The sequence below is a fragment of the Schistocerca gregaria genome, chromosome 3, assembly GCF_023897955.1.
Source record: "Schistocerca gregaria isolate iqSchGreg1 chromosome 3, iqSchGreg1.2, whole genome shotgun sequence".
Taxonomy (NCBI): Eukaryota; Metazoa; Arthropoda; class Insecta; order Orthoptera; family Acrididae; genus Schistocerca; species Schistocerca gregaria.
Window position 1 is genome coordinate 20,860,723 of NC_064922.1, and position 24,223 is coordinate 20,884,945.

Here is a 24,223-nt window from a genome sequence, read left to right on the forward strand (position 1 = left end):
GCCACTTTCATTGTGGCCAACTACGATTCGATACAGAATGCACGAAACCTGAAAGACACCCTCACTGATACATAGAGAGTAGTGTTTGTCTGCGGAATAATGGGAGTGCAAGGGTCTGTGACGTTGATATGACTCTATGTAGCACTACTAGTTATCGGGGGGGTTGGCGTAGCTCAGATGGTAGAGCGCTCGCTTAGCGTGCGAGAGGTACTGGGATCGATACCCAGCGCCTCCAGAATTTTTAACACACCTACATGCGCACCTTGCCATTCAAGTGGAATAATTCCCAACCGGCAGAGGTGTGTAGGCCGATACAAGCGAACGATTAGCATCCACAATTGCGCCGATTTCACGTAAATCCCACTGCACGTTCCCATTCTTTGCGTGCAGTCGGCTGCTACTGGTGTTGCTGGTTGTGACTGCTGATAACAGATGCCGTAGCAATCAATTCATGGAGTGAGTTGTATGTTTTGCGATAGTCTGTCTCTGACAAGGAAGCACAGGTGATATAGGTGCGAACACAGAAAGCTTGCAGCCCCTCGCTGCCTGCAGACACAGGGCAGCCACACTAGAAGAGCGGCCTAAGCCGTAGGCGAAATGTGCTCATTCGCTTTGGCGCGACGTCGAACTATAAATAGGGCTGTCACTAGCGTGAGCGTTGCGTGAGCGTCGTGTAAAGTCGGAAAAGTCATCTGCATGGGTGATTGCCAAGTTTGGGGAGCGTTTCGTAGTACGATCAGTGCAAAGGGGAAGCGGAAACTTGTTGTGTCCCAGTGTTTTGCAGTTGGACGACAAGAGTTTGACACAGTAGCAAAGAGCGAGGCACTGAGTTGGCATGGACAATGGAGAGCACAATGGGGCTTGAGATGTGCTTGTTACCTCAGGTGCTGTGTGATTGTGGACAAGGAGTGAAATGGACCAATTTGTGACCGCCCTTTCAATTTAAGACGTTCAAAACAGACGGAATTTGCATTCGTAATACCAGAGCATCGAAACTACTTGGATCTCTTGTGTATATGAACGTGTCCGCGCCTTTGTATTCTGGTACCTTCGCCGCTACAAACCAACCAACCATCGTGTCCGTGCACATCAGAGTCGCAAAGAATGGAGAATAGCCAGGCTTGGTCGTGTGTGTAGCTGTAGCTCAGTTGGCAGATCGTTCGCTTAGCGTGTGAACGGTCTCGGTTTCAAGCCCCCGCTCCTCCATGTTTTGTGGTCAGTGCATGGTAAGTGTTGGTCGCAGCGAACATAAACGCACGCAAGAAGTTGCAAAACCAGCGTCACAGACTGATATGATGTATACTGTCATAAGGAGAGCAAGATGTAAGTGTGGGGACCGGCTGTTATCGTGGTGTCATCGAGTGCAGATCTGTCTTTGGTATCACGGCTTAACGTCATTGAAGTCTAGAGGTGGACAACACGTTCGTCGTACTCAGAGAGGTGTCTGAACTCTATTTTCGACGTTATGCGTGCCACTTTCATTGTGGCCAACTACGATTCGATACAGAATGCACGAAACCTGAAAGACACCCTCACTGATACATAGAGAGTAGTGTTTGTCTGCGGAATAATGGGAGTGCAAGGGTCTGTGACGTTGATATGACTGTATGTAGCACTACTAGTTATCGGGGGCGTGGGCGTAGCTCAGATGGTAGAGCGCTCGCTTAGCGTGCGAGAGGTACTGGGATCGATACCCAGCGCCTCCAGAATTTTTAACACACCTACATGCGCACCTTGCGATGCAAGTGGAATAATTCCCAACCGGCAGAGGTGTGTAGGCAGATACAAGCGAACGATTAGCATCCACAATTGCGCCGATTTCACGTAAATCCCACTGCACGTTCCCATTCTTTGCGTGCAGTCGCCTGCTACTGGTGTTGCTGGTTGTGACTGCTGATAACAGATGCCGTAGCAATCAATTCATGGAGTGAGTTGTATGTTTTGCGATAGTCTGTCTCTGACAAGGAAGCACAGGTGATATAGGTGCGAACACAGAAAGCTTGCAGCCCCTCGCTGCCTGCAGACACAGGGCAGCCACACTAGAAGAGCGGCCTAAGCCGTAGGCGAAATGTGCTCATTCGCTTTGGCGCGACGTCGAACTATAAATAAGGCTGTCACTAGCGTGAGCGTCGTGTAAAGTCGGAAAAGTCATCTGCATGGGTGATTGCCAAGTTTGGGGAGCGTTTCGTAGTACGATCAGTGCAAAGGGGAAGCGGAAACTTGTTGTGTCCCAGTGTTTTGCAGTTGGACGACAAGAGTTTGACACAGTAGCAAAGAGCGAGGCACTGAGTTGGCATGAACAATGGAGAGCACAATGGGGCTTGAGATGTGCTTGTTACCTCAGGTGCTGTGTGATTGTGGACAAGGAGTGAAATGGACCAATTTGTGACCGCCCTTTCAACTTAAGACGTTCAAAACGGACGGAATTTGCATTCGTAATACCAGAGCATCGAAACTACTTGGAACTCTTGTGTATATGAACGTGTCCGCGCCTTTGTATTCTGGTACCTTCGCCGCTACAAACCAACCAACCATCTTGTCCGTGCACATCAGAGTCGCAAAGAATGGAGAATAGCCAGGCTTGGTCGTGTGTGTAGCTGTAGCTCAGTTGGCAGATCGTTCGCTTAGCGTGTGAACGGTCTCGGTTTCAAGCCCCGGCTCCTCCATGTTTTGTGGTCAGTGCATGGTAAGTGTTGGTCGCAGCGAACATAAACGCACGCAAGAAGTTGCAAAACCAGCGTCACAGACTGATATGATGTATACTGTCATAAGGAGAGCAAGATGTAAGTGTGGGGACCAGCTGTTATCGTGGTGTCATCGAGTGCAGATCTGTCTTAGGTATCACGGCTTAACGTCATTGAAGTCTAGAGGTGGACAACACGTTCGTCTTACTCAGAGCGGTGTCTGAACTCTATTTTCGACGTTATGCGTGCCACGTTCATTGTGGCCAACTACGATTCGATACAGAATGCACGAAACCTGAAAGACACCCTCACTGATACATAGAGAGTAGTGTTTGTCTTCGGAATAATGGGAGTGCAAGGGTCTGTGACGTTGATATGACTGTATGTAGCACTACTAGTTATCGGGGGGGTGGGCGTAGCTCAGATGGTAGAGCGCTCGCTTAGCGTGCGAGAGGTACTGGGATCGATACGCAGCGCCTCCAGAATTTTTAACACACCTACATGCGCACCTTGCGATGCAAGTGGAATAATTCCCAACCGGCAGAGGTGTGTAGGCAGATACAAGCGAACGATTAGCATCCACAATTGCGCCGATTTCACGTAAATCCCACTGCACGTTCCCATTCTTTGCGTGCAGTCGGCTGCTACTGGTGTTGCTGGTTGTGACTGCTGATAACAGATGCCGTAGCAATCAATTCATGGAGTGAGTTGTATGTTTTGCGATAGTCTGTCTCTGACAAGGAAGCACAGGTGATATAGGTGCGAACACAGAAAGCTTGCAGCCCCTCGCTGCCTGCAGACACAGGGCAGCCACACTAGAAGAGCGGCCTAAGCCGTAGGCGAAATGTGCTCATTCGCTTTGGCGCGACGTCGAACTATAAATAGGGCTGTCACTAGCGTGAGCGTTGCGTGAGCGTCGTGTAAAGTCGGAAAAGTAATCTGCATGGGTGATTGCCAAGTTTGGGGAGCGTTTCGTAGTACGATCAGTGCAAAGGGGAAGCGGAAACTTGTTGTGTCCCAGTGTTTTGCAGTTGGACGACAAGAGTTTGACACAGTAGCAAAGAGCGGGGCACTGAGTTGGCATGAACAATGGAGAGCACAATGGGGCTTGAGATGTGCTTGTTACCTCAGGTGCTGTGTGATTGTGGACAAGGAGTGAAATGGACCAATTTGTGACCGCCCTTTCAATTTAAGACGTTCAAAACAGACGGAATTTGCATTCGTAATACCAGAGCATCGAAACTACTTGGAACTCTTGTGTATATGAACGTGTCCGCGCCTTTGTATTCTGGTACCTTCGCCGCTACAAACCAACCAACCATCGTGTCCGTGCACATCAGAGTCGCTAAGAATGGAGAATTGCCAGGCCTGGTCGTGTGTGTAGCTGTAGCTCAGTTGGCAGATCGTTCGCTTAGCGTGTGAACGGTCTCGGTTTCAAGCCCCGGCTCCTCCATGTTTTGTGGTCAGTGCATGGTAAGTGTTGGTCGCAGCGAACATAAACGCACGCAAGAAGTTGCAAAACCAGCGTCACAGACTGATATGATGTATACTGTCATAAGGAGAGCAAGATGTAAGTGTGGGGACCGGCTGTTATCGTGGTGTCATCGAGTGCAGATCTGTCTTAGGTATCACGGCTTAACGTCATTGAAGTCTAGAGGTGGACAACACGTTCGTCTTACTCAAAGCGGTGTCTGAACTCTATTTTCGACGTTATGCGTGCCACTTTCATTGTGGCCAACTACGATTCGATACAGAATGCACGAAACCTGAAAGACACCCTCACTGATACATAGAGAGTAGTGTTTGTCTGCGGAATAATGGGAGTGCAAGGGTCTGTGACGTTGATATGACTGTATGTAGCACTACTAGTTATCGGGGGGGTGGGCGTAGCTCAGATGGTAGAGCGCTCGATTAGCGTGCGAGAGGTACTGGGATCGATACCCAGCGCCTCCAGAATTTTTAACACACCTACATGCGCACCTTGCGATGCAAGTGGAATAATTCCCAACCGGCAGAGGTGTGTAGGCAGATACAAGCGAACGATTAGCATCCACAATTGCGCCGATTTCACGTAAATCCCACTGCACGTTCCCATTCTTTGCGTGCAGTCGGCTGCTACTGGTGTTGCTGGTTGTGACTGCTGATAACAGATGCCGTAGCAATCAATTCATGGAGTGAGTTGTATGTTTTGCGATAGTCTGTCTCTGACAACGAAAGCACAGGTGATATAGGTGCGAACACAGGAAGCTTGCAGCCCCTCGCTGCCTGCAGACACAGGGCAGCCACACTAGAAGAGCGGCCTAAGCCGTAGGCGAAATGTGCTCATTCGCTTTGGCGCGACGTCGAACTATAAATAAGGCTGTCACTAGCGTGAGCGTCGTGTAAAGTCGGAAAAGTCATCTGCATGGGTGATTGCCAAGTTTGGGGAGCGTTTCGTAGTACGATCAGTGCAAAGGGGAAGCGGAAACTTGTTGTGTCCCAGTGTTTTGCAGTTGGACGACAAGAGTTTGACACAGTAGCAAAGAGCGAGGCACTGAGTTGGCATGAACAACGGAGAGCACAATGAGGCTTGAGATGTGCTTGTTACCTCAGGTGCTGTGTGATTGTGGACAAGGAGTGAAATGGACCAATTTGTGACCGCCCTTTCTATTTAAGACGTTCAAAACAGACGGAATTTGCATTCGTAATACCAGAGCATCGAAACTACTTGGAACTCTTGTGTATATGAACGTGTCCGCGCCTTTGTATTCTGGTACCTTCGCCGCTACAAACCAACCAACCATCGTGTCCGTGCACATCAGAGTCGCAAAGAATGGAGAATAGCCAGGCTTGGTCGTGTGTGTAGCTGTAGCTCAGTTGGCAGATCGTTCGCTTAGCGTGTGAACGGTCTCGGTTTCAAGCCCCCGCTCCTCCATGTTTTGTGGTCAGTGCATGGTAAGTGTTGGTCGCAGCGAACATAAACGCACGCAAGAAGTTGCAAAACGAGCGTCACAGACTGATATGATGTATACTGTCATAAGGAGAGCAAGATGTAAGTGTGGGGACCGGCTGTTATCGTGGTGTCATCGAGTGCAGATCTGTCTTAGGTATCACGGCTTAACGTCATTGAAGTCTAGAGGTGGACAACACGTTCGTCTTACTCAGAGCGGTGTCTGAACTCTATTTTCGACGTTATGCGTGCCACTTTGATTGTGGCCAACTACGATTCGATACAGAATGCACGAAACCTGAAAGACACCCTCACTGATACATAGAGAGTAGTGTTTGTCTGCGGAATAATGGGAGTGCAAGGGTCTGTGACGTTGATATGACTGTATGTAGCACTACTAGTTATCGGGGGGTGGGCGTAGCTCAGATGGTAGAGCGCTCGCTTAGCGTGCGAGAGGTACTGGGATCGATACCCAGCGCCTCCAGAATTTTTAACACACCTACATGCGCACCTTGCGATGCAAGTGGAATAATTCCCAACCGGCAGAGGTGTGTAGGCAGATACAAGCGAACGATTAGCATCCACAATTGCGCCGATTTCACGTAAATCCCACTGCACGTTCCCATTCTTTGCGTGCAGTCGGCTGCTACTGGTGTTGCTGGTTGTGACTGCTGATAACAGATGCCGTAGCAATCAATTCATGGAGTGAGTTGTATGTTTTGCGATAGTCTGTCTCTGACAACGAAAGCACAGGTGATATAGGTGCGAACACAGGAAGCTTGCAGCCCCTCGCTGCCTGCAGACACAGGGCAGCCACACTAGAAGAGCGGCCTAAGCCGTAGGCGAAATGTGCTCATTCGCTTTGGCGCGACGTCGAACTATAAATAAGGCTGTCACTAGCGTGAGCGTCGTGTAAAGTCGGAAAAGTCATCTCCATGGGTGATTGCCAAGTTTGGGGAGCGTTTCGTAGTACGATCAGTGCAAAGGGGAAGCGGAAACTTGTGGTGTCCCAGTGTTTTGCAGTTGGACGACAAGAGTTTGACACAGTAGCAAAGAGCGAGGCACTGAGTTGGCATGAACAATGGAGAGCACAATGGGGCTTGAGATGTGCTTGTTACCTCAGGTGCTGTGTGATTGTGGACAAGGAGTGAAATGGACCAATTTGTGACTGCCCTTTCTATTTAAGACGTTCAAAACAGACGGAATTTGCATTCGTAATACCAGAGCATCGAAACTACTTGGAACTCTTGTGTATATGAACGTGTCCGCGCCTTTGTATTCTGGTACCTTCGCCGCTACAAACCAACCAACCATCGTGTCCGTGCACATCAGAGTCGCAAAGAATGGAGAATAGCCAGGCTTGGTCGTGTGTGTAGCTGTAGCTCAGTTGGCAGATCGTTCGCTTAGCGTGTGAACGGTCTCGGTTTCAAGCCCCGGCTCCTCCATCTTTTGTGGTCAGTGCATGGTAAGTGTTGGTCGCAGCGAACATAAACGCACGCAAGAAGTTGCAAAACCAGCGTCACAGACTGATATGATGTATACTGTCATAAGGAGAGCAAGATGTAAGTGTGGGGACCGGCTGTTATCGTGGTGTCATCGAGTGCAGATCTGTCTTAGGTATCACGGCTTAACGTCATTGAAGTCTAGAGGTGGACAACACGTTCGTCTTACTCAGAGCGGTGTCTGAACTCTATTTTCGACGTTATGCGTGCCACTTTCATTGTGGCCAACTACGATTCGATACAGAATGCACGAAACCTGAAAGACACCCTCACTGATACATAGAGAGTAGTGTTTGTCTGCGGAATAATGGGAGTGCAAGGGTCTGTGACGTTGATATGACTGTATGTAGCACTACTAGTTATCGGGGGGGTGGGCGTAGCTCAGATGGTAGAGCGCTCGCTTAGCGTGCGAGAGGTACTGGGATCGATACCCAGCGCCTCCAGAATTTTTAACACACCTACATGCGCACCTTGCGATGCAAGTGGAATAATTCCCAACCGGCAGAGGTGTGTAGGCAGATACAAGCGAACGATTAGCATCCACAATTGCGCCGATTTCACGTAAATCCCACTGCACGTTCCCATTCTTTGCGTGCAGTCGGCTGCTACTGGTGTTGCTGGTTGTGACTGCTGATAACAGATGCCGTAGCAATCAATTCATGGAGTGAGTTGTATGTTTTGCGATAGTCTGTCTCTGACAACGAAAGCACAGGTGATATAGGTGCGAACACAGGAAGCTTGCAGCCCCTCGCTGCCTGCAGACACAGGGCAGCCACACTAGAAGAGCGGCCTAAGCCGTAGGCGAAATGTGCTCATTCGCTTTGGCGCGACGTCGAACTATAAATAAGGCTGTCACTAGCGTGAGCGTCGTGTAATGTCGGAAAAGTCATCTGCATGGGTGATTGCCAAGTTTGGGGAGCGTTTCGTAGTACGATCAGTGCAAAGGGGAAGCGGAAACTTGTTGTGTCCCAGTGTTTTGCAGTTGGACGACAAGAGTTTGACACAGTAGCAAAGAGCGGGGCACTGAGTTGGCATGAACAATGGAGAGCACAATGGGGCTTGAGATGTGCTTGTTACCTCAGGTGCTGTGTGATTGTGGACAAGGAGTGAAATGGACCAATTTGTGACCGCCCTTTCAATTTAAGACGTTCAAAACAGACGGAATTTGCATTCGTAATACCAGAGCATCGAAACTACTTGGAACTCTTGTGTATATGAACGTGTCCGCGCCTTTGTATTCTGGTACCTTCGCCGCTACAAACCAACCAACCATCGTGTCCGTGCACATCAGAGTCGCTAAGAATGGAGAATTGCCAGGCCTGGTCGTGTGTGTAGCTGTAGCTCAGTTGGCAGATCGTTCGCTTAGCGTGTGAACGGTCTCGGTTTCAAGCCCCGGCTCCTCCATGTTTTGTGGTCAGTGCATGGTAAGTGTTGGTCGCAGCGAACATAAACGCACGCAAGAAGTTGCAAAACCAGCGTCACAGACTGATATGATGTATACTGTCATAAGGAGAGCAAGATGTAAGTGTGGGGACCGGCTGTTATCGTGGTGTCATCGAGTGCAGATCTGTCTTAGGTATCACGGCTTAACGTCATTGAAGTCTAGAGGTGGACAACACGTTCGTCTTACTCAGAGCGGTGTCTGAACTCTATTTTCGACGTTATGCGTGCCACTTTCATTGTGGCCAACTACGATTCGATACAGAATGCACGAAACCTGAAAGACACCCTCACTGATACATAGAGAGTAGTGTTTGTCTGCGGAATAATGGGAGTGCAAGGGTCTGTGACGTTGATATGACTGTATGTAGCACTACTAGTTATCGGGGGGGTGGGCGTAGCTCAGATGGTAGAGCGCTCGCTTAGCGTGCGAGAGGTACTGGGATCGATACCCAGCGCCTCCAGAATTTTTAACACACCTACATGCGCACCTTGCGATGCAAGTGGAATAATTCCCAACCGGCAGAGGTGTGTAGGCAGATACAAGCGAACGATTAGCATCCACAATTGCGCCGATTTCACGTAAATCCCACTGCACGTTCCCATTCTTTGCGTGCAGTCGGCTGCTACTGGTGTTGCTGGTTGTGACTGCTGATAACAGATGCCGTAGCAATCAATTCATGGAGTGAGTTGTATGTTTTGCGATAGTCTGTCTCTGACAACGAAAGCACAGGTGATATAGGTGCGAACACAGGAAGCTTGCAGCCCCTCGCTGCCTGCAGACACAGGGCAGCCACACTAGAAGAGCAGCCTAAGCCGTAGGCGAAATGTGCTCATTCGCTTTGGCGCGACGTCGAACTATAAATAAGGCTGTCATTAGCGTGAGCGTCGTGTAAAGTCGGAAAAGTCATCTGCATGGGTGATTGCCAAGTTTGGGGAGCGTTTCGTAGTACGATCAGTGCAAAGGGGAAGCGCAAACTTGTTGTGTCCCAGTGTTTTGCAGTTGGACGACAAGAGTTTGACACAGTAGCAAAGAGCGAGGCACTGAGTTGGCATGAACAATGGAGAGCACAATGGGGCTTGAGATGTGCTTGTTACCTCAGGTGCTGTGTGATTGTGGACAAGGAGTGAAATGGACCAATTTGTGACCGCCCTTTCAATTTAAGACGTTCAAAACAGACGGAATTTGCATTCGTAATACCAGAGCATCGAAACTACTTGGAACTCTTGTGTATATGAACGTGTCCGCGCCTTTGTATTCTGGTACCTTCGCCGCTACAAACCAACCAACCATCGTGTCCGTGCACATCAGAGTCGCAAAGAATGGAGAATAGCCAGGCTTGGTCGTGTGTGTAGCTGTAGCTCAGTTGGCAGATCGTTCGCTTAGCGTGTGAACGGTCTCGGTTTCAAGCCCCCGCTCCTCCATGTTTTGTGGTCAGTGCATGGTAAGTGTTGGTCGCAGCGAACATAAACGCACGCAAGAAGTTGCAAAACCAGCGTCACAGACTGATATGATGTATACTGTCATAAGGAGAGCAAGATGTAAGTGTGGGGACCGGCTGTTATCGTGGTGTCATCGAGTGCAGATCTGTCTTAGGTATCACGGCTTAACGTCATTGAAGTCTAGAGGTGGACAACACGTTCGTCTTACTCAGAGCGGTGTCTGAACTCTATTTTCGACGTTATGCGTGCCACTTTCATTGTGGCCAACTACGATTCGATACAGAATGCACGAAACCTGAAAGACACCCTCACTGATACATAGAGAGTAGTGTTTGTCTGCGGAATAATGGGAGTGCAAGGGTCTGTGACGTTGATATGACTGTATGTAGCACTACTAGTTATCGGGGGGGTGGGCGTAGCTCAGATGGTAGAGCGCTCGATTAGCGTGCGAGAGGTACTGGGATCGATACCCAGCGCCTCCAGAATTTTTAACACACCTACATGCGCACCTTGCGATGCAAGTGGAATAATTCCCAACCGGCAGAGGTGTGTAGGCAGATACAAGCGAACGATTAGCATCCACAATTGCGCCGATTTCACGTAAATCCCACTGCACGTTCCCATTCTTTGCGTGCAGTCGGCTGCTACTGGTGTTGCTGGTTGTGACTGCTGATAACAGATGCCGTAGCAATCAATTCATGGAGTGAGTTGTATGTTTTGCGATAGTCTGTCTCTGACAACGAAAGCACAGGTGATATAGGTGCGAACACAGGAAGCTTGCAGCCCCTCGCTGCCTGCAGACACAGGGCAGCCACACTAGAAGAGCGGCCTAAGCCGTAGGCGAAATGTGCTCATTCGCTTTGGCGCGACGTCGAACTATAAATAAGGCTGTCACTAGCGTGAGCGTCGTGTAAAGTCGGAAAAGTCATCTGCATGGGTGATTGCCAAGTTTGGGGAGCGTTTCGTAGTACGATCAGTGCAAAGGGGAAGCGGAAACTTGTTGTGTCCCAGTGTTTTGCAGTTGGACGACAAGAGTTTGACACAGTAGCAAAGAGCGAGGCACTGAGTTGGCATGAACAATGGAGAGCACAATGGGGCTTGAGATGTGCTTGTTACCTCAGGTGCTGTGTGATTGTGGACAAGGAGTGAAATGGAACAATTTGTGACCGCCCTTTCAATTTAAGACGTTCAAAACAGACGGAATTTGCATTCGTAATACCAGAGCATCGAAACTACTTGGAACTCTTGTGTATATGAACGTGTCCGCGCCTTTGTATTCTGGTACCTTCGCCGCTACAAACCAACCAACCATCGTGTCCGTGCACATCAGAGTCGCAAAGAATGGAGAATAGCCAGGCTTGGTCGTGTGTGTAGCTGTAGCTCAGTTGGCAGATCGTTCGCTTAGCGTGTGAACGGTCTCGGGTTCAAGCCCCGGCTCCTACATGTTTTGTGGTCAGTGCATGGTAAGTGTTGGTCGCAGCGAACATAAACGCACGCAAGAAGTTGCAAAACCAGCGTCACAGACTGATATGATGTATACTGTCATAAGGAGAGCAAGATGTAAGTGTGGGGACCGGCTGTTATCGTGGTGTCATCGAGTGCAGATCTGTCTTAGGTATCACGGCTTAACGTCATTGAAGTCTAGAGGTGGACAACACGTTCGTCTTACTCAGAGCGGTGTCTGAACTCTATTTTCGACGTTATGCGTGCCACTTTGATTGTGGCCAACTACGATTCGATACAGAATGCACGAAACCTGAAAGACACCCTCACTGATACATAGAGAGTAGTGTTTGTCTGCGGAATAATGGGAGTGCAAGGGTCTGTGACGTTGATATGACTGTATGTAGCACTACTAGTTATCGGGGGGGTGGGCGTAGCTCAGATGGTAGAGCGCTCGCTTAGCGTGCGAGAGGTACTGGGATCGATACCCAGCGCCTCCAGAATTTTTAACACACCTACATGCGCACCTTGCGATGCAAGTGGAATAATTCCCAACCGGCAGAGGTGTGTAGGCAGATACAAGCGAACGATTAGCATCCACAATTGCGCCGATTTCACGTAAATCCCACTGCACGTTCCCATTCTTTGCGTGCAGTCGGCTGCTACTGGTGTTGCTGGTTGTGACTGCTGATAACAGATGCCGTAGCAATCAATTCATGGAGTGAGTTGTATGTTTTGCGATAGTCTGTCTCTGACAACGAAAGCACAGGTGATATAGGTGCGAACACAGGAAGCTTGCAGCCCCTCGCTGCCTGCAGACACAGGGCAGCCACACTAGAAGAGCGGCCTAAGCCGTAGGCGAAATGTGCTCATTCGCTTTGGCGCGACGTCGAACTATAAATAAGGCTGTCACTAGCGTGAGCGTCGTGTAAAGTCGGAAAAGTCATCTCCATGGGTGATTGCCAAGTTTGGGGAGCGTTTCGTAGTACGATCAGTGCAAAGGGGAAGCGGAAACTTGTGGTGTCCCAGTGTTTTGCAGTTGGACGACAAGAGTTTGACACAGTAGCAAAGAGCGAGGCACTGAGTTGGCATGAACAATGGAGAGCACAATGGGGCTTGAGATGTGCTTGTTACCTCAGGTGCTGTGTGATTGTGGACAAGGAGTGAAATGGACCAATTTGTGACTGCCCTTTCTATTTAAGACGTTCAAAACAGACGGAATTTGCATTCGTAATACCAGAGCATCGAAACTACTTGGAACTCTTGTGTATATGAACGTGTCCGCGCCTTTGTATTCTGGTACCTTCGCCGCTACAAACCAACCAACCATCGTGTCCGTGCACATCAGAGTCGCAAAGAATGGAGAATAGCCAGGCTTGGTCGTGTGTGTAGCTGTAGCTCAGTTGGCAGATCGTTCGCTTAGCGTGTGAACGGTCTCGGTTTCAAGCCCCGGCTCCTCCATCTTTTGTGGTCAGTGCATGGTAAGTGTTGGTCGCAGCGAACATAAACGCACGCAAGAAGTTGCAAAACCAGCGTCACAGACTGATATGATGTATACTGTCATAAGGAGAGCAAGATGTAAGTGTGGGGACCGGCTGTTATCGTGGTGTCATCGAGTGCAGATCTGTCTTAGGTATCACGGCTTAACGTCATTGAAGTCTAGAGGTGGACAACACGTTCGTCTTACTCAGAGCGGTGTCTGAACTCTATTTTCGACGTTATGCGTGCCACTTTCATTGTGGCCAACTACGATTCGATACAGAATGCACGAAACCTGAAAGACACCCTCACTGATACATAGAGAGTAGTGTTTGTCTGCGGAATAATGGGAGTGCAAGGGTCTGTGACGTTGATATGACTGTATGTAGCACTACTAGTTATCGGGGGGGTGGGCGTAGCTCAGATGGTAGAGCGCTCGCTTAGCGTGCGAGAGGTACTGGGATCGATACCCAGCGCCTCCAGAATTTTTAACACACCTACATGCGCACCTTGCGATGCAAGTGGAATAATTCCCAACCGGCAGAGGTGTGTAGGCAGATACAAGCGAACGATTAGCATCCACAATTGCGCCGATTTCACGTAAATCCCACTGCACGTTCCCATTCTTTGCGTGCAGTCGGCTGCTACTGGTGTTGCTGGTTGTGACTGCTGATAACAGATGCCGTAGCAATCAATTCATGGAGTGAGTTGTATGTTTTGCGATAGTCTGTCTCTGACAACGAAAGCACAGGTGATATAGGTGCGAACACAGGAAGCTTGCAGCCCCTCGCTGCCTGCAGACACAGGGCAGCCACACTAGAAGAGCGGCCTAAGCCGTAGGCGAAATGTGCTCATTCGCTTTGGCGCGACGTCGAACTATAAATAAGGCTGTCACTAGCGTGAGCGTCGTGTAATGTCGGAAAAGTCATCTGCATGGGTGATTGCCAAGTTTGGGGAGCGTTTCGTAGTACGATCAGTGCAAAGGGGAAGCGGAAACTTGTTGTGTCCCAGTGTTTTGCAGTTGGACGACAAGAGTTTGACACAGTAGCAAAGAGCGGGGCACTGAGTTGGCATGAACAATGGAGAGCACAATGGGGCTTGAGATGTGCTTGTTACCTCAGGTGCTGTGTGATTGTGGACAAGGAGTGAAATGGACCAATTTGTGACCGCCCTTTCAATTTAAGACGTTCAAAACAGACGGAATTTGCATTCGTAATACCAGAGCATCGAAACTACTTGGAACTCTTGTGTATATGAACGTGTCCGCGCCTTTGTATTCTGGTACCTTCGCCGCTACAAACCAACCAACCATCGTGTCCGTGCACATCAGAGTCGCTAAGAATGGAGAATTGCCAGGCCTGGTCGTGTGTGTAGCTGTAGCTCAGTTGGCAGATCGTTCGCTTAGCGTGTGAACGGTCTCGGTTTCAAGCCCCGGCTCCTCCATGTTTTGTGGTCAGTGCATGGTAAGTGTTGGTCGCAGCGAACATAAACGCACGCAAGAAGTTGCAAAACCAGCGTCACAGACTGATATGATGTATACTGTCATAAGGAGAGCAAGATGTAAGTGTGGGGACCGGCTGTTATCGTGGTGTCATCGAGTGCAGATCTGTCTTAGGTATCACGGCTTAACGTCATTGAAGTCTAGAGGTGGACAACACGTTCGTCTTACTCAGAGCGGTGTCTGAACTCTATTTTCGACGTTATGCGTGCCACTTTCATTGTGGCCAACTACGATTCGATACAGAATGCACGAAACCTGAAAGACACCCTCACTGATACATAGAGAGTAGTGTTTGTCTGCGGAATAATGGGAGTGCAAGGGTCTGTGACGTTGATATGACTGTATGTAGCACTACTAGTTATCGGGGGGGTGGGCGTAGCTCAGATGGTAGAGCGCTCGCTTAGCGTGCGAGAGGTACTGGGATCGATACCCAGCGCCTCCAGAATTTTTAACACACCTACATGCGCACCTTGCGATGCAAGTGGAATAATTCCCAACCGGCAGAGGTGTGTAGGCAGATACAAGCGAACGATTAGCATCCACAATTGCGCCGATTTCACGTAAATCCCACTGCACGTTCCCATTCTTTGCGTGCAGTCGGCTGCTACTGGTGTTGCTGGTTGTGACTGCTGATAACAGATGCCGTAGCAATCAATTCATGGAGTGAGTTGTATGTTTTGCGATAGTCTGTCTCTGACAACGAAAGCACAGGTGATATAGGTGCGAACACAGGAAGCTTGCAGCCCCTCGCTGCCTGCAGACACAGGGCAGCCACACTAGAAGAGCAGCCTAAGCCGTAGGCGAAATGTGCTCATTCGCTTTGGCGCGACGTCGAACTATAAATAAGGCTGTCATTAGCGTGAGCGTCGTGTAAAGTCGGAAAAGTCATCTGCATGGGTGATTGCCAAGTTTGGGGAGCGTTTCGTAGTACGATCAGTGCAAAGGGGAAGCGCAAACTTGTTGTGTCCCAGTGTTTTGCAGTTGGACGACAAGAGTTTGACACAGTAGCAAAGAGCGAGGCACTGAGTTGGCATGAACAATGGAGAGCACAATGGGGCTTGAGATGTGCTTGTTACCTCAGGTGCTGTGTGATTGTGGACAAGGAGTGAAATGGACCAATTTGTGACCGCCCTTTCAATTTAAGACGTTCAAAACAGACGGAATTTGCATTCGTAATACCAGAGCATCGAAACTACTTGGAACTCTTGTGTATATGAACGTGTCCGCGCCTTTGTATTCTGGTACCTTCGCCGCTACAAACCAACCAACCATCGTGTCCGTGCACATCAGAGTCGCAAAGAATGGAGAATAGCCAGGCTTGGTCGTGTGTGTAGCTGTAGCTCAGTTGGCAGATCGTTCGCTTAGCGTGTGAACGGTCTCGGTTTCAAGCCCCCGCTCCTCCATGTTTTGTGGTCAGTGCATGGTAAGTGTTGGTCGCAGCGAACATAAACGCACGCAAGAAGTTGCAAAACCAGCGTCACAGACTGATATGATGTATACTGTCATAAGGAGAGCAAGATGTAAGTGTGGGGACCGGCTGTTATCGTGGTGTCATCGAGTGCAGATCTGTCTTAGGTATCACGGCTTAACGTCATTGAAGTCTAGAGGTGGACAACACGTTCGTCTTACTCAGAGCGGTGTCTGAACTCTATTTTCGACGTTATGCGTGCCACTTTCATTGTGGCCAACTACGATTCGATACAGAATGCACGAAACCTGAAAGACACCCTCACTGATACATAGAGAGTAGTGTTTGTCTGCGGAATAATGGGAGTGCAAGGGTCTGTGACGTTGATATGACTGTATGTAGCACTACTAGTTATCGGGGGGGTGGGCGTAGCTCAGATGGTAGAGCGCTCGATTAGCGTGCGAGAGGTACTGGGATCGATACCCAGCGCCTCCAGAATTTTTAACACACCTACATGCGCACCTTGCGATGCAAGTGGAATAATTCCCAACCGGCAGAGGTGTGTAGGCAGATACAAGCGAACGATTAGCATCCACAATTGCGCCGATTTCACGTAAATCCCACTGCACGTTCCCATTCTTTGCGTGCAGTCGGCTGCTACTGGTGTTGCTGGTTGTGACTGCTGATAACAGATGCCGTAGCAATCAATTCATGGAGTGAGTTGTATGTTTTGCGATAGTCTGTCTCTGACAACGAAAGCACAGGTGATATAGGTGCGAACACAGGAAGCTTGCAGCCCCTCGCTGCCTGCAGACACAGGGCAGCCACACTAGAAGAGCGGCCTAAGCCGTAGGCGAAATGTGCTCATTCGCTTTGGCGCGACGTCGAACTATAAATAAGGCTGTCACTAGCGTGAGCGTCGTGTAAAGTCGGAAAAGTCATCTGCATGGGTGATTGCCAAGTTTGGGGAGCGTTTCGTAGTACGATCAGTGCAAAGGGGAAGCGGAAACTTGTTGTGTCCCAGTGTTTTGCAGTTGGACGACAAGAGTTTGACACAGTAGCAAAGAGCGAGGCACTGAGTTGGCATGAACAATGGAGAGCACAATGGGGCTTGAGATGTGCTTGTTACCTCAGGTGCTGTGTGATTGTGGACAAGGAGTGAAATGGAACAATTTGTGACCGCCCTTTCAATTTAAGACGTTCAAAACAGACGGAATTTGCATTCGTAATACCAGAGCATCGAAACTACTTGGAACTCTTGTGTATATGAACGTGTCCGCGCCTTTGTATTCTGGTACCTTCGCCGCTACAAACCAACCAACCATCGTGTCCGTGCACATCAGAGTCGCAAAGAATGGAGAATAGCCAGGCTTGGTCGTGTGTGTAGCTGTAGCTCAGTTGGCAGATCGTTCGCTTAGCGTGTGAACGGTCTCGGGTTCAAGCCCCGGCTCCTACATGTTTTGTGGTCAGTGCATGGTAAGTGTTGGTCGCAGCGAACATAAACGCACGCAAGAAGTTGCAAAACCAGCGTCACAGACTGATATGATGTATACTGTCATAAGGAGAGCAAGATGTAAGTGTGGGGACCGGCTGTTATCGTGGTGTCATCGAGTGCAGATCTGTCTTAGGTATCACGGCTTAACGTCATTGAAGTCTAGAGGTGGACAACACGTTCGTCTTACTCAGAGCGGTGTCTGAACTCTATTTTCGACGTTATGCGTGCCACTTTCATTGTGGCCAACTACGATTCGATACAGAATGCACGAAACCTGAAAGACACCCTCACTGATACATAGAGAGTAGTGTTTGTCTGCGGAATAATGGGAGTGCAAGGGTCTGTGACGTTGATATGACTGTATGTAGCACTACTAGTTATCGGGGGGGTGGGCGTAGCTCAGATGGTAGAGCGCTCGCTTAGCGTGCGAGAGGTACTGGGATCGATACCCAGCGCCTCCAGAATTTTTAACACACCTACATGCGCACCTTGCGATGCAAGTGGAATAATTCCCAACCGGCAGAGGTGTGTAGGCAGATACAAGCGAACGATTAGCATCCACAATTGCGCCGATTTCACGTAAATCCCACTGCACGTTCCCATTCTTTGCGTGCAGTCGGCTGCTACTGGTGTTGCTGGTTGTGACTGCTGATAACAGATGCCGTAGCAATCAATTCATGGAGTGAGTTGTATGTTTTGCGATAGTCTGTCTCTGACAACGAAAGCACAGGTGATATAGGTGCGAACACAGGAAGCTTGCAGCCCCTCGCTGCCTGCAGACACAGGGCAGCCACACTAGAAGAGCGGCCTAAGCCGTAGGCGAAATGTGCTCATTCGCTTTGGCGCGACGTCGAACTATAAATAAGGCTGTCACTAGCGTGAGCGTCGTGTAAAGTCGGAAAAGTCATCTGCATGGGTGATTGCCAAGTTTGGGGAGCGTTTCGTAGTACGATCAGTGCAAAGGGGAAGCGGAAACTTGTTGTGTCCCAGTGTTTTGCAGTTGGACGACAAGAGTTTGACACAGTAGCAAAGAGCGAGGCACTGAGTTGGCATGAACAATGGAGAGCACAATGGGGCTTGAGATGTGCTTGTTACCTCAGGTGCTGTGTGATTGTGGACAAGGAGTGAAATGGAACAATTTGTGACCGCCCTTTCAATTTAAGACGTTCAAAACAGACGGAATTTGCATTCGTAATACCAGAGCATCGAAACTACTTGGAACTCTTGTGTATATGAACGTGTCCGCGCCTTTGTATTCTGGTACCTTCGCCGCTACAAACCAACCAACCATCGTGTCCGTGCACATCAGAGTCGCAAACAATGGAGAATAGCCAGGCTTGGTCGTGTGTGTAGCTGTAGCTCAGTTGGCAGATCGTTCGCTTAGCGTGTGAACGGGCTCGGGTTCAAGCCCCGGCTCCTCCATGTTTTGTGGTCAGTGCATGGTAAGTGTTGGTCGCAGCGAACATAAACGCACGCAAGAAGTTGCAAAACCAGCGTCACAGACTGATATGATGTATACTGTCATAAGGAGAGCAAGATGTAAGTGTGGGGACCGGCTGTTATCGTGGTGTCATCGAGTGCAGATCTGTCTTAGGTATCACGGCTTAACGTCATTGAAGTCTAGAGGTGGACAACACGTTCGTCTTACTCAGAGCGGTGTCTGAACTCTATTTTCGACGTTATGCGTGCCACTTTCATTGTGGCCAACTACGATTCGATACAGAATGCACGAAACCTGAAAGACACCCTCACTGATACATAGAGAGTAGTGTTTGTCTGCGGAATAATGGGAGTGCAAGGGTCTGTGACGTTGATATGACTGTATGTAGCACTACTAGTTATCGGGGGGGTGGGCGTAGCTCAGATGGTAGAGCGCTCGCTTAGCGTGCGAGAGGTACTGGGATCGATACCCAGCGCCTCCAGAATTTTTAACACACCTACATGCGCACCTTGCGATGCAAGTGGAATAATTCCCAACCGGCAGAGGTGTGTAGGCAGATACAAGCGAACGATTAGCATCCACAATTGCGCCGATTTCACGTAAATCCCACTGCACGTTCCCATTCTTTGCGTGCAGTCGGCTGCTACTGGTGTTGCTGGTTGTGACTGCTGATAACAGATGCCGTAGCAATCAATTCATGGAGTGAGTTGTATGTTTTGCGATAGTCTGTCTCTGACAACGAAAGCACAGGTGATATAGGTGCGAACACAGGAAGCTTGCAGCCCCTCGCTGCCTGCAGACACAGGGCAGCCACACTAGAAGAGCGGCCTAAGCCGTAGGCGAAATGTGCTCATTCGCTTTGGCGCGACGTCGAACTATAAATAAGGCTGTCACTAGCGTGAGCGTCGTGTAAAGTCGGAAAAGTCATCTGCATGGGTGATTGCCAAGTTTGGGGAGCGTTTCGTAGTACGATCAGTGGAAAGGGGAAGCGGAAACTTGTTGTGTCCCAGTGTTTTGCAGTTGGACGACAAGAGTTTGACACAGTAGCAAAGAGCGAGGCACTGAGTTGGCATGAACAATGGAGAGCACAATGGGGCTTGAGATGTGCTTGTTACCTCAGGTGCTGTGTGATTGTGGACAAGGAGTGAAATGGACCAATTTGTGACCGCCCTTTCAATTTAAGACGTTCAAAACAGACGGAATTTGCATTCGTAATACCAGAGCATCGAAACTACTTGGAACTCTTGTGTATATGAACGTGTCCGCGCCTTTGTATTCTGGTACCTTCGCCGCTACAAACCAACCAACCATCGTGTCCGTGCACATCAGAGTCGCAAAGAATGGAGAATAGCCAGGCTTGGTCGTGTGTGTAGCTGTAGCTCAGTTGGCAGATCGTTCGCTTAGCGTGTGAACGGTCTCGGGTTCAAGCCCCGGCTCCTCCATGTTTTGTGGTCAGTGCATGGTAAGTGTTGGTCGCAGCGAACATAAACGCACGCAAGAAGTTGCAAAACCAGCGTCACAGACTGATATGATGTATACTGTCATAAGGAGAGCAAGATGTAAGTGTGGGGACCGGCTGTTATCGTGGTGTCATCGAGTGCAGATCTGTCTTAGGTATCACGGCTTAACGTCATTGAAGTCTAGAGGTGGACAACACGTTCGTCTTACTCAGAGCGGTGTCTGAACTCTATTTTCGACGTTATGCGTGCCACTTTCATTGTGGCCAACTACGATTCGATACAGAATGCACGAAACCTGAAAGACACCCTCACTGATACATAGAGAGTAGTGTTTGTCTGCGGAATAATGGGAGTGCAAGGGTCTGTGACGTTGATATGACTGTATGTAGCACTACTAGTTATCGGGGGGGGGGTGGGCGTAGCTCTGATGGTAGAGCGCTCGCTTAGCGTGCGAGAGGTACTGGGATCGATACCCAGCGCCTCCAGAATTTTTAACACACCTACATGCGCACCTTGCGATGCAAGTGGAATAATTCCCAACCGGCAGAGGTGTGTAGGCAGATACAAGCGAACGATTAGCATCCACAATTGCGCCGATTTCACGTAAATCCCACTGCACGTTCCCATTCTTTGCGTGCAGTCGGCTGCTACTGGTGTTGCTGGTTGTGACTGCTGATAACAGATGCCGTAGCAATCAATTCATGGAGTGAGTTGTATGTTTTGCGATAGTCTGTCTCTGACAACGAAAGCACAGGTGATATAGGTGCGAACACAGGAAGCTTGCAGCCCCTCGCTGCCTGCAGACACAGGGCAGCCACAATAGAAGAGCGGCCTAAGCCGTAGGCGAAATGTGCTCATTCGCTGTGGCGCGACGTCGAACTATAAATAAGGCTGTCACTAGCGTGAGCGTCGTGTAAAGTCGGAAAAGTCATCTGCATGGGTGATTGCCAAGTTTGGGGAGCGTTTCGTAGTACGATCAGTGCAAAGGGGAAGCGGAAACTTGTTGTGTCCCAGTGTTTTGCAGTTGGACGACAAGAGTTTGACACAGTAGCAAAGAGCGAGGCACTGAGTTGGCATGAACAATGGAGAGCACAATGGGGCTTGAGATGTGCTTGTTACCTCAGGTGCTGTGTGATTGTGGACAAGGAGTGAAATGGACCAATTTGTGACCGCCCTTTCAATTTAAGACGTTCAAAACAGACGGAATTTGCATTCGTAATACCAGAGCATCGAAACTACTTGGAACTCTTGTGTATATGAACGTGTCCGCGCCTTTGTATTCTGGTACCTTCGCCGCTACAAACCAACCAACCATCGTGTCCGTGCACATCAGAGTCGCAAAGAATGGAGAATAGCCAGGCTTGGTCGTGTGTGTAGCTGTAGCTCAGTTGGCAGATCGTTCGCTTAGCGTGTGAACGGTCTCGGGTTCAAGCCCCGGCTCCTCCATGTTTTGTGGTCAGTGCATGGTAAGTGTTGGTCGCAGCGAACATAAACGCACGCAAGAAGTTGCAAAACCAGCGTCACAGACTGATATGATGTATACTGTCATAAGGAGAGCAAGATGTAAGTGTGGGGACCGGCTGTTATCGTGGTGTCATCGAGTGCAGATCTGTCTTAGGTATCACGGCTTAACGTCATTGAAGTCTAGAGGTGGACAACACGTTCGTCTTACTCAGAGCGGTGTCTGAACTCTATTTTCGACGTTATGCGTGCCACTTTCATTGTGGCCAACTACGATTCGATACAGAATGCACGAAACCTGAAAGACACCCTCACTGATACATAGAGAGTAGTGTTTGTCTGCGGAATAATGGGAGTGCAAGGGTCTGTGACGTTGATATGACTGTATGTAGCACTACTAGTTATCGGGGGGGTGGGCGTAGCTCTGATGGTAGAGCGCTCGCTTAGCGTGCGAGAGGTACTGGGATCGATACCCAGCGCCTCCAGAATTTTTAACACACCTACATGCGCACCTTGCCATGCAAGTGGAATAATTCCCAACCGGCAGAGGTGTGTAGGCAGATACAAGCGAACGATTAGCATCCACAATTGCGCCGATTTCACGTAAATCCCACTGCACGTTCCCATTCTTTGCGTGCAGTCGGCTGCTACTGGTGTTGCTGGTTGTGACTGCTGATAACAGATGCCGTAGCAATCAATTCATGGAGTGAGTTGTATGTTTTGCGATAGTCTGTCTCTGACAACGAAAGCACAGGTGATATAGGTGCGAACACAGGAAGCTTGCAGCCCCTCGCTGCCTGCAGACACAGGGCAGCCACAATAGAAGAGCGGCCTAAGCCGTAGGCGAAATGTGCTCATTCGCTTTGGCGCGACGTCGAACTATAAATAAGGCTGTCACTAGCGTGAGCGTCGTGTAAAGTCGGAAAAGTCATCTGCATGGGTGATTGTTAAGTTTGGGGAGCGTTTCGTAGTACGATCAGTGCAAAGGGGAAGCGGAAACTTGTTGTGTCCCAGTGTTTTGCAGTTGGACGACAAGAGTTTGACACAGTAGCAAAGAGCGAGGCACTGAGTTGGCATGAACAATGGAGAGCACAATGGGGCTTGAGATGTGCTTGTTACCTCAGGTGCTGTGTGATTGTGGACAAGGAGTGAAATGGACCAATTTGTGACCGCCCTTTCAATTTAAGACGTTCAAAACAGACGGAATTTGCATTCGTAATACCAGAGCATCGAAACTACTTGGAACTCTTGTGTATATGAACGTGTCCGCGCCTTTGTATTCTGGTACCTTCGCCGCTACAAACCAACCAACCATCGTGTCCGTGCACATCAGAGTCGCAAAGAATGGAGAATAGCCAGGCTTGGTCGTGTGTGTAGCTGTAGCTCAGTTGGCAGATCGTTCGCTTAGCGTGTGAACGGTCTCGGGTTCAAGCCCCGGCTCCTCCATGTTTTGTGGTCAGTGCATGGTAAGTGTTGGTCGCAGCGAACATAAACGCACGCAAGAAGTTGCAAAACCAGCGTCACAGACTGATATGATGTATACTGTCATAAGGAGAGCAAGATGTAAGTGTGGGGACCGGCTGTTATCGTGGTGTCATCGAGTGCAGATCTGTCTTAGGTATCACGGCTTAACGTCATTGAAGTCTAGAGGTGGACAACACGTTCGTCTTACTCAGAGCGGTGTCTGAACTCTATTCTCGACGTTATGCGTGCCACTTTCATTGTGGCCAACTACGATTCGATACAGAATGCACAAAACCTGAAAGACACCCTCACTGATACATAGAGAGTAGTGTTTGTCTGCGGAATAATGGGAGTGCAAGGGTCTGTGACGTTGATATGACTGTATGTAGCACTACTAGTTATCGGGGGGGTGGGCGTAGCTCAGATGGTAGAGCGCTCGCTTAGCGTGCGAGAGGTACTGGGATCGATACCCAGCGCCTCCAGAATTTTTAACACACCTACATGCGCACCTTGCGATGCAAGTGGAATAATTCCCAACCGGCAGAGGTGTGTAGGCAGATACAAGCGAACGATTAGCATCCACAATTGCGCCGATTTCACGTAAATCCCACTGCACGTTCCCATTCTTTGCGTGCAGTCGGCTGCTACTGGTGTTGCTGGTTGTGACTGCTGATAACAGATGCCGTAGCAATCAATTCATGGAGTGAGTTGTATGTTTTGCGATAGTCTGTCTCTGACAACGAAAGCACAGGTGATATAGGTGCGAACACAGGAAGCTTGCAGCCCCTCGCTGCCTGCAGACACAGGGCAGCCACACTAGAAGAGCGGCCTAAGCCGTAGGCGAAATGTGCTCATTCGCTTTGGCGCGACGTCGAACTATAAATAAGGCTGTCACTAGCGTGAGCGTCGTGTAAAGTCGGAAAAGTCATCTGCATGGGTGATTGCCAAGTTTGGGGAGCGTTTCGTAGTACGATCAGTGCAAAGGGGAAGCGGAAACTTGTTGTGTCCCAGTGTTTTGCAGTTGGACGACAAGAGTTTGACACAGTAGCAAAGAGCGAGGCACTGAGTTGGCA

At 49.5% G+C, this 24,223-nt stretch overlaps 11 non-coding genes across 11 annotated transcripts; all 11 read left to right on the top strand.

Annotated features, from left to right (window-relative positions):
• Positions 1–159: 159 nt before the first annotated feature.
• Positions 160–235, top strand: Trnaa-agc (transfer RNA alanine (anticodon AGC)). The gene has a single exon. It is a non-coding gene; the product is annotated as a tRNA-Ala (tRNA).
• Positions 236–1,633: 1,398 nt separating this feature from the next.
• Positions 1,634–1,706, top strand: Trnaa-agc (transfer RNA alanine (anticodon AGC)). Its single transcript has one exon. It is a non-coding gene; the product is annotated as a tRNA-Ala (tRNA).
• Positions 1,707–6,023: 4,317 nt separating this feature from the next.
• On the top strand, positions 6,024–6,097 carry Trnaa-agc (transfer RNA alanine (anticodon AGC)). The gene has a single exon. It is a non-coding gene; the product is annotated as a tRNA-Ala (tRNA).
• A 1,387-nt stretch (positions 6,098–7,484) lies between these two features.
• On the top strand, positions 7,485–7,558 carry Trnaa-agc (transfer RNA alanine (anticodon AGC)). The gene has a single exon. It is a non-coding gene; the product is annotated as a tRNA-Ala (tRNA).
• Positions 7,559–8,945: 1,387 nt separating this feature from the next.
• Positions 8,946–9,019, top strand: Trnaa-agc (transfer RNA alanine (anticodon AGC)). The gene has a single exon. It is a non-coding gene; the product is annotated as a tRNA-Ala (tRNA).
• A 2,848-nt stretch (positions 9,020–11,867) lies between these two features.
• Positions 11,868–11,941, top strand: Trnaa-agc (transfer RNA alanine (anticodon AGC)). Its single transcript has one exon. It is a non-coding gene; the product is annotated as a tRNA-Ala (tRNA).
• A 1,387-nt stretch (positions 11,942–13,328) lies between these two features.
• Positions 13,329–13,402, top strand: Trnaa-agc (transfer RNA alanine (anticodon AGC)). The gene has a single exon. It is a non-coding gene; the product is annotated as a tRNA-Ala (tRNA).
• Positions 13,403–14,789: 1,387 nt separating this feature from the next.
• Positions 14,790–14,863, top strand: Trnaa-agc (transfer RNA alanine (anticodon AGC)). The gene has a single exon. It is a non-coding gene; the product is annotated as a tRNA-Ala (tRNA).
• A 2,848-nt stretch (positions 14,864–17,711) lies between these two features.
• On the top strand, positions 17,712–17,785 carry Trnaa-agc (transfer RNA alanine (anticodon AGC)). Its single transcript has one exon. It is a non-coding gene; the product is annotated as a tRNA-Ala (tRNA).
• Positions 17,786–19,172: 1,387 nt separating this feature from the next.
• On the top strand, positions 19,173–19,246 carry Trnaa-agc (transfer RNA alanine (anticodon AGC)). The gene has a single exon. It is a non-coding gene; the product is annotated as a tRNA-Ala (tRNA).
• Positions 19,247–23,558: 4,312 nt separating this feature from the next.
• On the top strand, positions 23,559–23,632 carry Trnaa-agc (transfer RNA alanine (anticodon AGC)). Its single transcript has one exon. It is a non-coding gene; the product is annotated as a tRNA-Ala (tRNA).
• The last annotated feature ends 591 nt before the right edge of the window (positions 23,633–24,223 follow it).